This window comes from Lactuca virosa, chromosome 3, assembly GCF_052849685.1.
Source record: "Lactuca virosa cultivar CGN04683 chromosome 3, Lactuca_virosa_CGN04683_v6, whole genome shotgun sequence".
In the NCBI taxonomy this organism is placed as follows: domain Eukaryota; kingdom Viridiplantae; phylum Streptophyta; class Magnoliopsida; order Asterales; family Asteraceae; genus Lactuca; species Lactuca virosa.
Genome location: NC_136428.1, coordinates 37,779,457 through 37,793,149, shown reverse-complemented (window position 1 = coordinate 37,793,149; position 13,693 = coordinate 37,779,457). Strand labels below are relative to the sequence as shown.

General features: G+C 36.1%; 1 long non-coding RNA gene across 4 annotated transcripts; it reads left to right on the top strand.

Annotated features, from left to right (window-relative positions):
• Positions 1-4,264: 4,264 nt before the first annotated feature.
• On the top strand, positions 4,265-9,804 carry LOC145165500 (uncharacterized). Of its 4 annotated transcripts, none has more exons than XR_013740089.1 (5): positions 4,265-4,718; positions 4,872-4,931; positions 5,147-5,226; positions 5,312-5,388; positions 9,494-9,804. It is a non-coding gene; the product is annotated as an uncharacterized LOC145165500 (long non-coding RNA). The 4 variants fall into 4 exon arrangements; XR_013740088.1 differs by lacking the exon at positions 9,494-9,804 and adding an exon at positions 8,790-9,132; XR_013740087.1 differs by lacking the exon at positions 9,494-9,804 and adding an exon at positions 8,779-9,132.
• Positions 9,805-13,693: the final 3,889 nt, after the last annotated feature.

The following is a 13,693-nucleotide window of genomic DNA, read 5'->3' as shown; positions in this document are numbered from 1 at the left end:
CACCTCAAATGTGATGCCTCAAATGTTTCACACAACACCTACAACTCTTGGAATAACTTGAGAGAAGAACACTTTGATCACAAAATCGGCTAGCCCTCCTTGTCTTGCAATAGTGGCCAATTTGCTAGCTATGGAGCTCTTTATATAGTGTGCCACATGTAGGGTTACACCATGTAAACCCTAATGTGCATGGCTTTTCATTTCCTCCATGATCCATGGGTTATAACCTCCATGGAGCATCCATGGAGCACCCAATGGGTCCTAGCCCAATCTAGTGAATCATGAACCAAAAGCCCACTATATAAGAATGAATGAATTACAAATCAATCCCCATATATTTAATTAGTCTCTTTTTGATCACAAAATTAATTCCAAATAAATTTTTGATCAATACTAATTAAATAATTTGATTTCATATTAATATATTAGAATTTATAATATATTAACAAATCGTAAGTGTCCTTTTCTCATTTTGTCTATCCAACAGTTGGGATGTCGATGCAACCCAAATGGACCATGCTAAGCCGGGTCAAGTACATACTAAATATAGTTATGGACTTAGACACCTTATCCAACAGTCTCCCACTTGGATAAGTCTAATAACTATAGTTACACGTATGACTTCAGGAACCGACCAGCAATTGTAGCTCTTTCAAAGTCTCACGGAACTGAGATGATGATGCGCCATTTAAGATAAGTGATCATATAACCCTCTGTTCTAGATATCAGCCGGACAAATACATGGACTAATGTCGTACTTATTGTCTAGCAGTTTGTTTCCCGATTTCCGATTTGTTTGAAATAGAACTAAACTGAACACATCAATTTGATTCTGATCGGGCCCGGTACATAGGTCAAAGCAAAATAATCGAGGGGCCCAAATATCGCTTTTAATCCTCCAAGGACTAGAAGGAACAGATAAACTTCGACTCATATGCTTGTTCTACTACTTGTTGAATCATACACAAAGGCACATTTTATAACATCGAGTTACCAATGCGTTTTCGTACAATCAATGTATAACCAACTCATATTCAACAACTCATATCTCTAGGTTTGAAGACTTATATGATATTACCGTCTCACGATCACTCGAGATAAATTCCATGAAGTGATACAAGTGAGCGTGGGTTGAATCCAATACTCAGAACTTATGAGCACTCATGAATGTTGTAGCAACCATTTGCTATGTCTAGCACCTTAGACATCTACAAACCCAATTCATGACAGTCTTTAATCATATCTACTTCCAAAATATGACTAATTGTGGAGAGTTTGAATAAAGAAATTATTCTGGAAGTCAAAACATGCAAAATTGAAACAATAGTAAATAATTGACACAAGATAGCAACACTTTACTTATAAATAAACAACAACTTTTATTTAATCATCAAATGTCAATTTACATTTTACAAGTTTCAGAAGTAACTATCTAATCTGTAAAACTAATATCATCCTTCAGCCCGATGCGCCTCGCATGCTGCAAATGCTTAACCCTACACAGTCCCTTCGTGAGGGGATCTGCTGGGTTCTCATCCAATGATACCCTCTTTATCACGAGGATTCCTTCTTCTATCCGATGTCTATCGAAATGGTATTTTCTGTCAATGTGCTTGGATCTCCCGTGATCCCTAGGTTCCTTAGCTAAGGCAACTGCACCCTCGTTGTCACAGAAAATCTCCATAGGCTCCTTAACAGCTGGTACAACTCCAAGGTCTCCAATGAAGTTCTTTAGCCATATAGCCTCATTTTCCGGCTCGCTTGCTGCTATGTACTCTGATTCGCAAGTTGAATCAGCCACTGTTTCTTGCTTGGAACTTTTCCAAGTAATTGCTCCTCCATTTAGGGTAAAGACCCAGCCCAACTGAGAGCGGAAATTATCCCTATCAGACTGGAAGCCAGCATCACTATACCCTACTACTCTCAAGTCATCACTCCTACCAAGGGTAAGGAACCAGTCCCTAGTCCTTCGTAGGTACTTGAGAATATTCTTCACCGCAGTCCAGTGAGCCTTTCCCGGATTCCCTTGATATCTGCTGACCATGCTCAAAGCAAATGCCACATTAGGGCGAGTACAAGTCATAGCATACATGATTGAGCCCATAACGGAAGCATATGGTACATGACTCATTTCAGCTATCTCAGCCTCTGTACTCGGACTCTGAGTCTTACTCAGTTTGGCGTTGCTCTGGATCGGTAAGTCACATTTCTTGGAATTCTGCATGCTGAACCTTTTCAGCACCTTATCTAAGTAGGTACTCTGACTAAGTCTAATTAGTCTCTTACTCCTTTCTCTCAATATCCTTATCCCTAGGATATAGGCAGCTTCTCCAAAGTCCTTCATAGCGAAACACTTCCCAAGTCAGGACTTAACCTCCTGCAAGGGATGTCATTTCCTATGAGTAGTATATCATCCACATGCAATACCAAAAAGCTAACTATACTTCCACTATCCTTAACATATACACAAGACTCATCTTCGCTCCTCGAAAAACCAAACTCTTTGACTTTCTCATCGAAACAAAGATTCCATCTGCGAGATGCTTGTTTCAATCCATAGATGGATTTCTCAAGCTTACACACTCTATTAGGGTGGTTTGCATCGACAAAACCCTATGGCTGACTCATGTAAACATCCTCAGCCAATTTTCCATTAAGGAAAACAGTTTTGACATCCATTTGCCATATTTCATAATCATGAAATGCAGTTATGGCCAACAAAACCCTAATAGACTTAATCTTTGCTACTGGTGAGAAGGTCTCATCATAGTCAACTCCCGGAGTTTGAGTAAAGCCCTTCGCAACCAGTCGCGCTTTATAAGTGTGTACATTTTCATCCATGTCGTTCTTCTTCTTGAAGATCCATTTGCACCCGACCGTCTTACAACCCGATACATTGTCAACCAAGTTCCAAACTTGATTGTCATACATGGACTGAATCTCGCTATCCATGGCCTCTTTCCATTTGGCGGACTCAGGGCCTGCCATGACTTCCTTAAAGTTGTTAGGCTCATCCAAATTTACCAGTGTCCTATCACTGATAAATTCATCACCTTCCGCAGTAATATGAAAACCATAGTAATGCTCAAGTGGATTCCTAACTCTTGTGGAACGCCTCAGAGGTACGGACTCATCAACAGGAGTTTCCTCCTCAGGTTGATCGCTAGGGTTTGAGGTTCCTTCACCACTTGACTCTTGAAGTTCTTCAAGGTCAATTTGCCTCCCACCGTTTCCTTGGCTTATGAATTCTCTCTCACGAAAGACCCCTCTTCTTGCCACAAAGACCACATTCTCACTGGGTCCGTAGAAGAGATAACCAAAGGAATTCTGTGGGTAGCCGATGAAAATACATCGTTCACTTCGAGGTTCGAGCTTTACCTGAGTCTCACATCTCACGAAAGCTTCGCAACCCCAAATCTTGATGTGGTCTAAATTGGGAACTTTCCCAGTCCACATCTCGTGAGGTGTTTTGGCAACCTTTTTGGTAGGGACTAGATTAAGGATATGGGCGGCAGTCTCCAAGGCATACCCCCAGAATGAGATTGGTAACGAAGCTCGACTCATCATGGAACGAACCATGTCCAACAAGGTTCGATTACGCCTCTCAGCCACACCATTAAGCTGTGGTGTTCTGGGAGGTGTCAATTGTGAAACAATTCCACATTCCTTAAGATAGTCAAGGAACTCTGTACTAAGATACTCTCCTCCTCGATCGGATCGGAGCATCTTAATGTTCCTGCCCAACTGATTCTCCACTTCCTGTTTAAACTCTTTGAACTTTTCAAAAGTTTCTGACTTATGCTTGATTAAGTATACATTACCATATCTACTATAATCATCAGTAAAAGTCACATAGAAGTGGTTAGCATCCCTTGTGGCGGTTCTGAAGGGTCCACACACATCTGTGTGTATGAGGTCCAACAAATCTTCACCCCTAGCACAAGTACCAGTGAAGGATGACTATGTCATTTTTCCAAACAAACAAGACTCGCAACTATCATCTGACTTTAAGTTAAATGACTCCAAGACTCCAGCCTTCTGCTGTTGGCCTATGCGCTTCTTGTTAACATGTCCAAGACGACAATGTCAATTGTTATCTTTATTATTGTTATTTTTTATAATAATAATAAATAAAACAATAATAATAATAATAATAATAATAATATGATTTAATTTACAAAAAAATCTCATCGACATTTATTATTATTATTATTATTATTATTATTATTATTTTTAAGGTTTGATCAGAAGTTTATCGGTCAAAAAATCAAATACATCCGGCTTGCCTGAATTGGCTAGGTTTCTGAACTCCCTCTTTTTTCTCAAGTTTCCCTCCACTCATCTTCTTCCTCTCTTACGTCGCCCCCTTCCCCTTCTTCTCCTTCTCCTTCCTGTGCCATCGCCTTCACCGGTCACCCTCGCCGCCATCGCTCGACCAATGCTCCGCCTCCCTGGAAAGCCTCATCGCCGCTGCCGCCACCGATTCAGGAAGACGATGCTCACCAAACCCTCACCGCTCCGCCTCGTCTCTCTCTCGATCACTCTCTCTCTCTCTCTCTATCTATTTTCTAATACTACAGGGGAAGACTTCGTCACCACCGCTCCACCACCGTAGGTCAGCAGCCATCATCCGCAGCCTTACGGAATTTCAGTCAGCAACCATCGTCATCCGGGATCCATCTCCGATCTCCCACCGCCGGCAGCCACTATCCATTTGGGTAAAGCATTCATCACTTAATATTCTTAAATATCGATTTTGTGACTATCAGACTTTGTCAAAGTGATAATCTTTGTGAGAATTGATAATTTTTTGTATTCTTTATGTAGTTGTTGGTTTTAGGATTTATCATTCGTGTTATTGTTGATTTTAGGTTGAGGGTTAAAGGGATTAGTGGTGAAGCTCGGAGGTCATGTCGGGACAAGTGCATAATGTAAGCTTACTGCAGTTTCTTCCTTTATGTTATTTTCTTACATTTAGGTTTCGTATGATGGAGTCAAGGAAGGATTTTTAGCGATTTGTGCATGTTCATATTTTCTAATATTTGTGGTGGAAAAAAGTTGGTAGCCAATTGTCCAAATCATAGGTTTAACTATAACTAATTAACTATAACAAAGTCCTTTCGTATCTAACAAGTTCTGTAAACAGACTGCTGCTGCATATATGATATATGAAACATGATATTCGTGGATTGGAAAATCAGGGTGTTGAATTTTGGAAACATTCCAGTAAGTACCCTGGCCTAAAGTTGACTTTTTGTTAAAATCTCTAGTAAACTTTTGTTTGACTGTTTAGTATTTACATATGTTATAGGGTGGTTTGGTGAAATATTGCTAGATGGAGATAGACTCTAGTAAACACAATAGATCATGCTTCCGCTAGTTGTTCTTGTAAGTTTTTGTCATTCCAATTTTGTTTCAAGATTTTCACGTGAAAATCTATTCAATATCTTCAATTCTATAAATAGGTTAATGAAGGGAGTTATATTGTGGTTTAAAAAGTGGACTTTTATTTTTCTAAAAAAAATCATTTTATTGACGAAAATATCTGTCACTAAATTAAGACTGAAATAGTATGTGGGTAATCCCCACTTTTCTAGTAGTTGTCCTCTATAATCCTTTAAAACGTCGGATTTGTCAAAAATCTATTTTTTTTAATGTTTTATAATTCTTTTTCATATTTCAAAATATCTTGTGTATCTGCAAGTACAAGTTTGACTTGTGTTTCATGTGTTTTTATTCTAAAAAAGTAAACACTTTGTGACCCTATTTGGCTTTGGATGTTAAAGTTCAAGTTAGTTGGCTGACAAAGTTTTTGCGATTTAGAAGGCAAGGGCAATATGGTCCATTTATTTATTTATTTATTTTTTACTTTTTCCAGTTTTTCAAAAATATATAAGTAAAAGAAAAAAACAGATTTGGGCAAATCTAATATTATAAAGGATTAAGGTCAAATACAATATTTAGGTATTATGTTGGACACATATATTTTGATGTTTAACAAGGACATGCAAAATTGTCTCAAAAGTAAAACAGGCCTCCAATAAAAATAAAAAACAGACGAATAAAAAATCAAAACACACCTGTATAAAAATAAAAGACACGTGTATAAAAAATCAAACCCAGTAAGAACACCAAGTTTTCTCTTTTTTGTCTGGCATCACACTGGCATATGCTTGGAAGATTTTGAGCTTGCGGAAAAAAAAGACATTTTTTTTTTGGATTTTAATTGGGTTTGTAGGAGGATCTTGGAAAATTTTCTAAGTGGGTGAAAGAAAGTTTCAAATGGAGACAGAGAGAAAATTATAAAAAGAAATGTCTGCAACTATTTGTTTATGTTGTTATTTGTGAGTAAAATAAATAGATTAACATCAGAGTTTTAAAACTGCAATGTTGTAATAGCTAAAATTGCATAGCAGTTTCTTTGGGAAAAAAAAACTGTGTAGTTATTAAATAATGACATTTGGAAAACTGGTATTAAATCGATTCAACACCAATTATTGAAATAAAGATATGAACTTACCTTACAATCAATATATAAATAGTTATTTAGCTATGATTCTTTAAAATGAGTATACGCATCCATCGCCCATTAGAAGGGGGCCGCATACAGTTTAAGTTGGTTGACTTCAGAGGTCAAAGCTGATCCTTCCTTATTGGGATGAAAACAAAAAAATTGCTTTAAAGCAAATTGGTAATTTTGCTATAATACGTAGATTTTTCAACAACAAAAGTTTGTTGCTATTTGTTGCTATAGTTATAGATTTATAAAAATGATAAGCTGTAATAGGAAAAATTGAAAGTATGATACTATAGTAAACATAGTATTCTTGAGTTTTAAAAGTCTAGCAAAAATGCATGTAATATCAAAGTGGAACTTTCCAATGAATTTAGCTAATGGTGAAACATATGAAAGTGAACTTTAAGTGTACTGTTGGTCTGGCCAAGTGGGTTATAATTAATACCAACAGAAAGAAACAAATCGAACTTTGGAGTACATGTTTTCCAATTGGTAGAGATATTTTTAGATGTTCTTGGTTATTATGAAATATTTATACGTGGATGAATCATTTGTTACCTGTTTTATACTTTTTTTTTATGCATTTTAGATGCTTTAAGGTTTAGAATATTTCTAAAGTTTTCATCTTCGACATTTTAAGCATGTAACCCAGAGAAACCATAATACAGCATTATCAATAGTGCATCTACTAGCTATGATGTAAAAGGAAAAGCAAATTCATAATTTATTTTATAACTAAAAATCGAAAGGAAAGATTGGAAAGTGAAACCAACTCAAGATTGGGTAGCTTCGAAGAAGGAATTATTCCACATACAACATTCTTATAAACTAAGGATATTATCATCAATCTTTGAAAGTGGAGGGGCGATAAACCAAAAAAAAAGGAAAATAAAAAGAAAACAATAATAATCAAAGTCTATTATCATCGCTATGTATAAATCGTTGCAAGTAATGGGAAAAGAAAGGATGGATTTAAGTGAGGCCAACATTATTTCAATGTATACTAACGGGTCTAATGATTCGAACAGTCAACCCTCAAAAGCCCAGAAATATTCAAAAGTCAAAATAGATTCAGTAATGAAATTGGATTTAAGAAGTAGAGTAAAAAAAATAGGATTCGAACACCGAACCTGTCTTTTTAAGATGACAAAAATCGATAATGATCTACAGATGCGAGAACTAAAGTTATTAGCAATTAACAAAACGTTACTGTTCATGCCTTGGTAATTTTTAGTAATTAGAGTTTGCAACCTTATTAGATGTGGCGGAAACTGAAGAAATGATTCAATGGGAAAAATGAATATATTTATATCCAATAACTGAAAACAAAACTATTGCACGAGTCATTGGAAATTATTAAGTAAATTTCATATATTCGCGTACCTTGTAGTCATAATTACCAACTTTAGCTTGTATTGATAGTGGTAGTGTCCTTTAGTGCTCCAAGAGCTTTTCACCAACTGTTTAATACAAAAGAATGATTTTAATTGGTGAAAATCGTAAGAACACGAAAGCTACCTAGAAAGTCCGAAGCTTGACGTTACCTTAAAATTGTGGAAGTTTGTTAGCGATAAAGTTTTATGACGATAAGGAGTGAGAAGGTTAAAAAATCTGACTGATTTACATGGATGATAAGGTAGCTTCTGAACCTTGGAAGCCTAAATTGCAACAATTAGCAACATGTTTTATTGTTTTTATTAGTATACGTAGTATAATTTATTTTTAGCTATTACGTAATGAAAATAGTTAACTTTTGATCATATTGTATAATCTCAAAGTAATAACTTGGTTTATGCTGCATGTTCAATATTTTATTAAGGTTGATTTTGAAATATGATCTTGATCTAAAAAAAGAGAAGAATATGCAATTTAAAAAATGTTGATTCCAAATTGTCAAAAAATTTGCCAAGCTCGCCAGTCGCCAGAGATATTAGTTTTTATAAATTGTCAAAAAAATGTTGATTCCACCATATATGTTGAGTTGGCGAAAATAGAGGCATATGCAATTAAAAAAAATATAGATGTATATTAAAATATAAGGCAAATAAATTTTAAATAATAATGTTTAAGTTTATATATAATACAAATGTAAGCAAAATTCGGCAATATTATTAGATCTATGTATTGACATTTAACTTGTTTATTAGTTACCTAAGTAAAAGACGTTTTTAAGCAAAATGACTTCATATCTATAAAAAGAAAAATGTTCAACAATTTATGTAAAACAAATAAAAAAATATCGTTATCATTATATGTTTCAGCCTTGTTTTAGGTAAATATATGGGTACTGATTATTCCGGCATTTTTTCATCCGAGGATGGAGTTGTTAAGTTTGTCATGATCTGGGAAAATCATGAAACAGTGGAAAGTGATGGTGGGGCTAGAGATCAATGGTGATGAGAAGGAATTAAGAACAATAAACACAAAGCAAACGAGTCTTCCGTTCTTATAAAAATTCTTCTGAATAGTTTTCTTTGTATATAACATTTTATGGGAATTTATTTGTAATGAGAATAAAATCCATCATGGGTGAGCAAATTGGTCTAAAAGAACCAGGTTCACAGTTGAAAGTCCTTTTGACTTTGAGAGAGATAAGATTCTATCTTTTATAGCAAGTGATTCTGCAACATTTCTACTGCAGATTCTTACTGCAACATTTTCAGGTTTTCCAATTTGACAATACGGAACTGATAACCGATTTAACCTAAATTGAAAAGTCTAGATTGATAGAACTGATAACCGAACTGTTTGATGACATACAATTTTGCTTTAATATAACAAATGTTAAAGCAAACCATCTAGAAGAAGAAAGCTCCACTTAATCAACGAACACTTTCTAGCTTCCTGCATGACATATCACATATTGACAGTTTTCAGGGTTGCTTAATAATGTACTCCATCTTCTTTATCTAAACCATTTATCGGCTGAATGATATCAATAGATGTTGTTTACATTGTTAGTTATTGTTTATGCAGTCATCTTCACGGGCTCCATAACATACGTGAAGATTATAATTCGACACACACAAAATCATATGATTTGAAGATTATCTTGGGATTTTTGGAAACCAATCATGTGCGTTAGCCTGTATATAGCGTCGAAGAAGGAAGATCGCAATGGTAAAGAGGGAGAACGGGGAATAAGGAAATATATCAACCCCTAAACTAAAATACGTTATATATTTAAATAAGGGGTATATATGTCCGTTAACTATAAAATGCCGTGGACGGATAAGAAAATTTTGTGGAAGTCATCATCCTAAATATATTTTGAGATACTTTTCATACGTCTTTCATTTCTTATTTGGATATATTAATACAATCTAACCTTGTTTTAATTAGCATAAACTAAAAGATATCAAAGATAAAAAAAAAAAAAAAAAATAGGCTAACAAACTTTTGAATTTTTTCATATTAATTATTTAGTTTTTTTTACACTATTTACCGGTGAACTTAATTTTTGTGCTAAAAGAATACCATTACGATCGATTATTGCATGTCATTGGGTAATTTTTGAACACTAGAAATAAATTCAATAGTAAATTATGTACATAAAAAGAAAGGTGAGTAAATATGATAAAAGTAATTTTTGTTAATTCTTAATTCATTACCCCTTCTTGATCTATCATTTTAATTTTATTAAACAACTCTATTAATTGTAATTAAATCAGTGAAATACACATCACAATGATAGTTTTAAAAAGAAATACAAGATCATTTGATTTTATATTAAAAAGGATTTATAATTCAAAATGTGCAGAGAATACAATCCCTATATAGTTTCAAAATACTTCAAAAGATATTACGTCTAAAAGCAAAAAAAAGTTATTTTGTTTAAAGGAATGAGGAAGTAATCAACTCAATATCATCACATAGTTCAAATGTAACCAAACAACATGTGACCTTCAAAATTGTTATTGCTACATTCTAAACAACTCTTAAGTCTTCAATATGAGCACAAGTCAAAGTCCAAATATGAAAGTGTAATAACTCCTAAATAAAATGTAAAAACGAAATGATCCAAAGTCCAAATTGATTTAATAATCCAAATTATAAAATGAAAACGGTTTTGTATAATCAATATTCCATAATGAAGGTTTAACGGCCACGTAATCTAATGAATAAAGTTTAATAAGCTCATAATTCAAACAAAAGAAGCTTCAGACTCATGAATAATATACACAAAGCATCACCTTCAACTTTTGTCCAAAACCAAATACAATGATCACTCGTGAATAGTATGCACTAAGAGTCACTTATATATTTTTTTTCCAAAACCAAATAAAAAAAAAGAACTCATGAATAATATGCATTTTGCACAATTTTCAACTTTTGTCCAATAACATAAGGGAAAACTCCATAAAAATCTTTATGTTTTAGCCTCATAATCAATTTAGTCATTATATTGTAACACTCCAATTCAGGTATTTCCACAAAAGCCCTTGAAGTTATTTCTTATTGCATAAGAGGTCCCTTAAGTACGCTGGACGTACTATATATTAATGATCGCGGAGGGGAAGCACGTACGCTGGGCGTACGTGACGGATGTCCAAACCCTAATTTCCGGACTTGAGCCCTATATAAACGTCCCTATCTCATTTGAGCCTCACCTTAATCAGCATCTTTCACATTCAAACGTCCCTAAAAACCCTAGAATCACTTGAGAGTGTATTTTGAGCTTAAGGAGTGCATTTGTGGCCTTTCTAGTGTTCATTCAAGAAGAAGGAATTGCTAAGCAAGCTTGGAGTGACCTTGGGCTTCAAGAATCTGCATCTAGTTCACCTTGAGGAGCTTCTGGAGGTATAAAGCTCTTAACTTGCCTTCTTATTCTTTAGATCTAGTTAGGGTTTCCTTTATGGTCCCTTTTGTTAGTATTAGATCTCCTCTTGAGAGTTGAGCAACTCCAGAGGTTGAAATGGTTAGATCTGAGCCTTGTGAGCATTCTAGATGCATAAAGGTGCTAGCTTGGGGAGTATCTAGACTCCATGCAAGAGTTTGGAGCCTTTTATGAAGTCCCAATGTGAAGAATGAAGTTTTTAAGTCTCATAGAGCATGCAAGGGCATAAAGTTGCCAACTTTATGCCCTAGGACGTCTTAATAAGCTCAAATCTGGTTTTGGACGTAAGAACATCAAGTATTAAGCACCTAATGGAAGGAAGAGCTTAATCTGGTTGTACGCTGGGCGTAAGTTAGTGTATGCCAAGCGTACTCACAACAGTTGGACTTGGACTTGTTTTGGGCCTTTGAGCCTTTGGGCCTCAATTAGTCAATGGGTCTGGTCATATTTTAGGTTTAGTGGGTCAGCTTATATGCTTTGGTCCATGGATGTTATGGTTGGGCCTTATTGGGCCATGAGGCCCATTAATGATTTTAGATATGGACTTTAGGCCCATTAACTAAGGAAGACTTTTGGGCCATTGTGGAGGGACTTTGGGAATTGGGTTCCTCATTTAAGTGGGGTTTGATCCTAACATGAAATAATGCTATCATTGTTCAGTGCGGGTGGTTACAGACTGTTAGGAGAGTAGCTTTTGGATTCTTCGGACAGAGGTGAGTCTCCTCACCATACCAATGGGTCTAAGGCACCAAGGCCGGCCCATTTTATGATGTGTAGTATCCTAGCTGAGATTGTATTATGTGACATGTTAGTTGGTATGAGCTAGGAAGTATGCTATTGATATATGTGGTATGTTATATGGAAGACCATGGGAGAGCCCATGACACTTGGATGTAAGACCATGTGGAGAGCCCATGGCTTTCCTATCAAAGACCATAGGAGAGCCCATGACACTTAGGTGTAAGACCATGTGGAGAGCCCATGGCATCCTGGAGTAAGACCCTGGGGACGAGCCCACGGCATCCCTATCTGTTGTATGCATGGCTTATGTGATATGTATAGTTGTTATAGCTAGTATGATATGTTGTATGTAGTTTGTGTATGGTATGCTCTAGGGAACTCACTAAGCATTAGCCTACAGTTTGTGGATTTGTTTCAGGTACCTCTAAGCCCAAGGGCAAGGGCAAGGTTTGATGGCACAGCGTGCACTCTCACTTGGGCATTTTATGGGACACTTTGATATTTTGAAATAAAGTTGTAATTGATATGGTTTTGAAAACAATTGTAACTGGTTTTTGTGGATGATGAACATGCATTTTGGATAATTAAAAATGAAAAATTTCTTTTGAAAATTGGGTCGTTACAATTGGTATCAGAGCCTTGGTTTGAGGGATTCGGTCACACTCTCGGGCGTGTCAGGACTCAAACTAAGGAAATGGTAAAATTGTTTTCAAAAATAAAATAAAAGTTAAACCTTTTAAATAAAGGAAAATATGAGGGTGCAACGCGCGTGATCAGCCGAGCCAAGTAAGTAGTTCCCCAATGTGTTAGCCATGTTATACTGATATTTGAGCTTGATAATCATATGGAACTTGCTATGTGTATGCTTCTAAAATTGTATACGGTTAGGAGCTTATAGCATTAGAATGATTGATTTGGCCTTATTTCCTGTTCTTTGTATGGTTGTGGTCTTAGGGTAGAATCTTTTATTCGAAAGTCTAATTGATCCTTTTCTGTGTATAACTTGCATGCATAAAGGCAACCAGTTATGATTGGTCTGTTTGATGTGGGTAGAGCAAATCTTAGGATAGCCTGGGATTTGGGTTATGCGGTGGTTTGTGATATATGATTTACTTTGGGAAGAATTGGAGTTATCAGGTAGAGCTTTGGGGAAAGGTACATGTAGGTGTGGAAGGTAGTATTGGGCCCGTACTACTGAAAGCACAGGACCTGTACCCGAACTAATGCTAGATCTGACAGCTCTAAGGAGGACCAGTGTGGGAGGATCCCCTATATATATGTCCTAATTATTATGGTTTATGACATTTCAGTTCAGCATGGTGGTGACACGATTTGGGACAGGGGGATCAGGATCGGGATCTGGATCTGGATCGAGCAGCGGTACTGAGCCTATTGATGAGAGGCTGCGCGAGATCATCGCAGTCGAGGTTACGAAGGCCATCCTTGACGCTACCCCAGTGATCTTTGGGACGGTCAAGGAGGGGATTATGGAGATTATGGAGGAGAGGCTCAGGTCATTCAGAGCCGAGATTGCTGCGGCCACGTCGGGGCCCGAACTCCCTCGTTCCAGAGTTCAAGGCATGTGGAGCGCCAGAGTT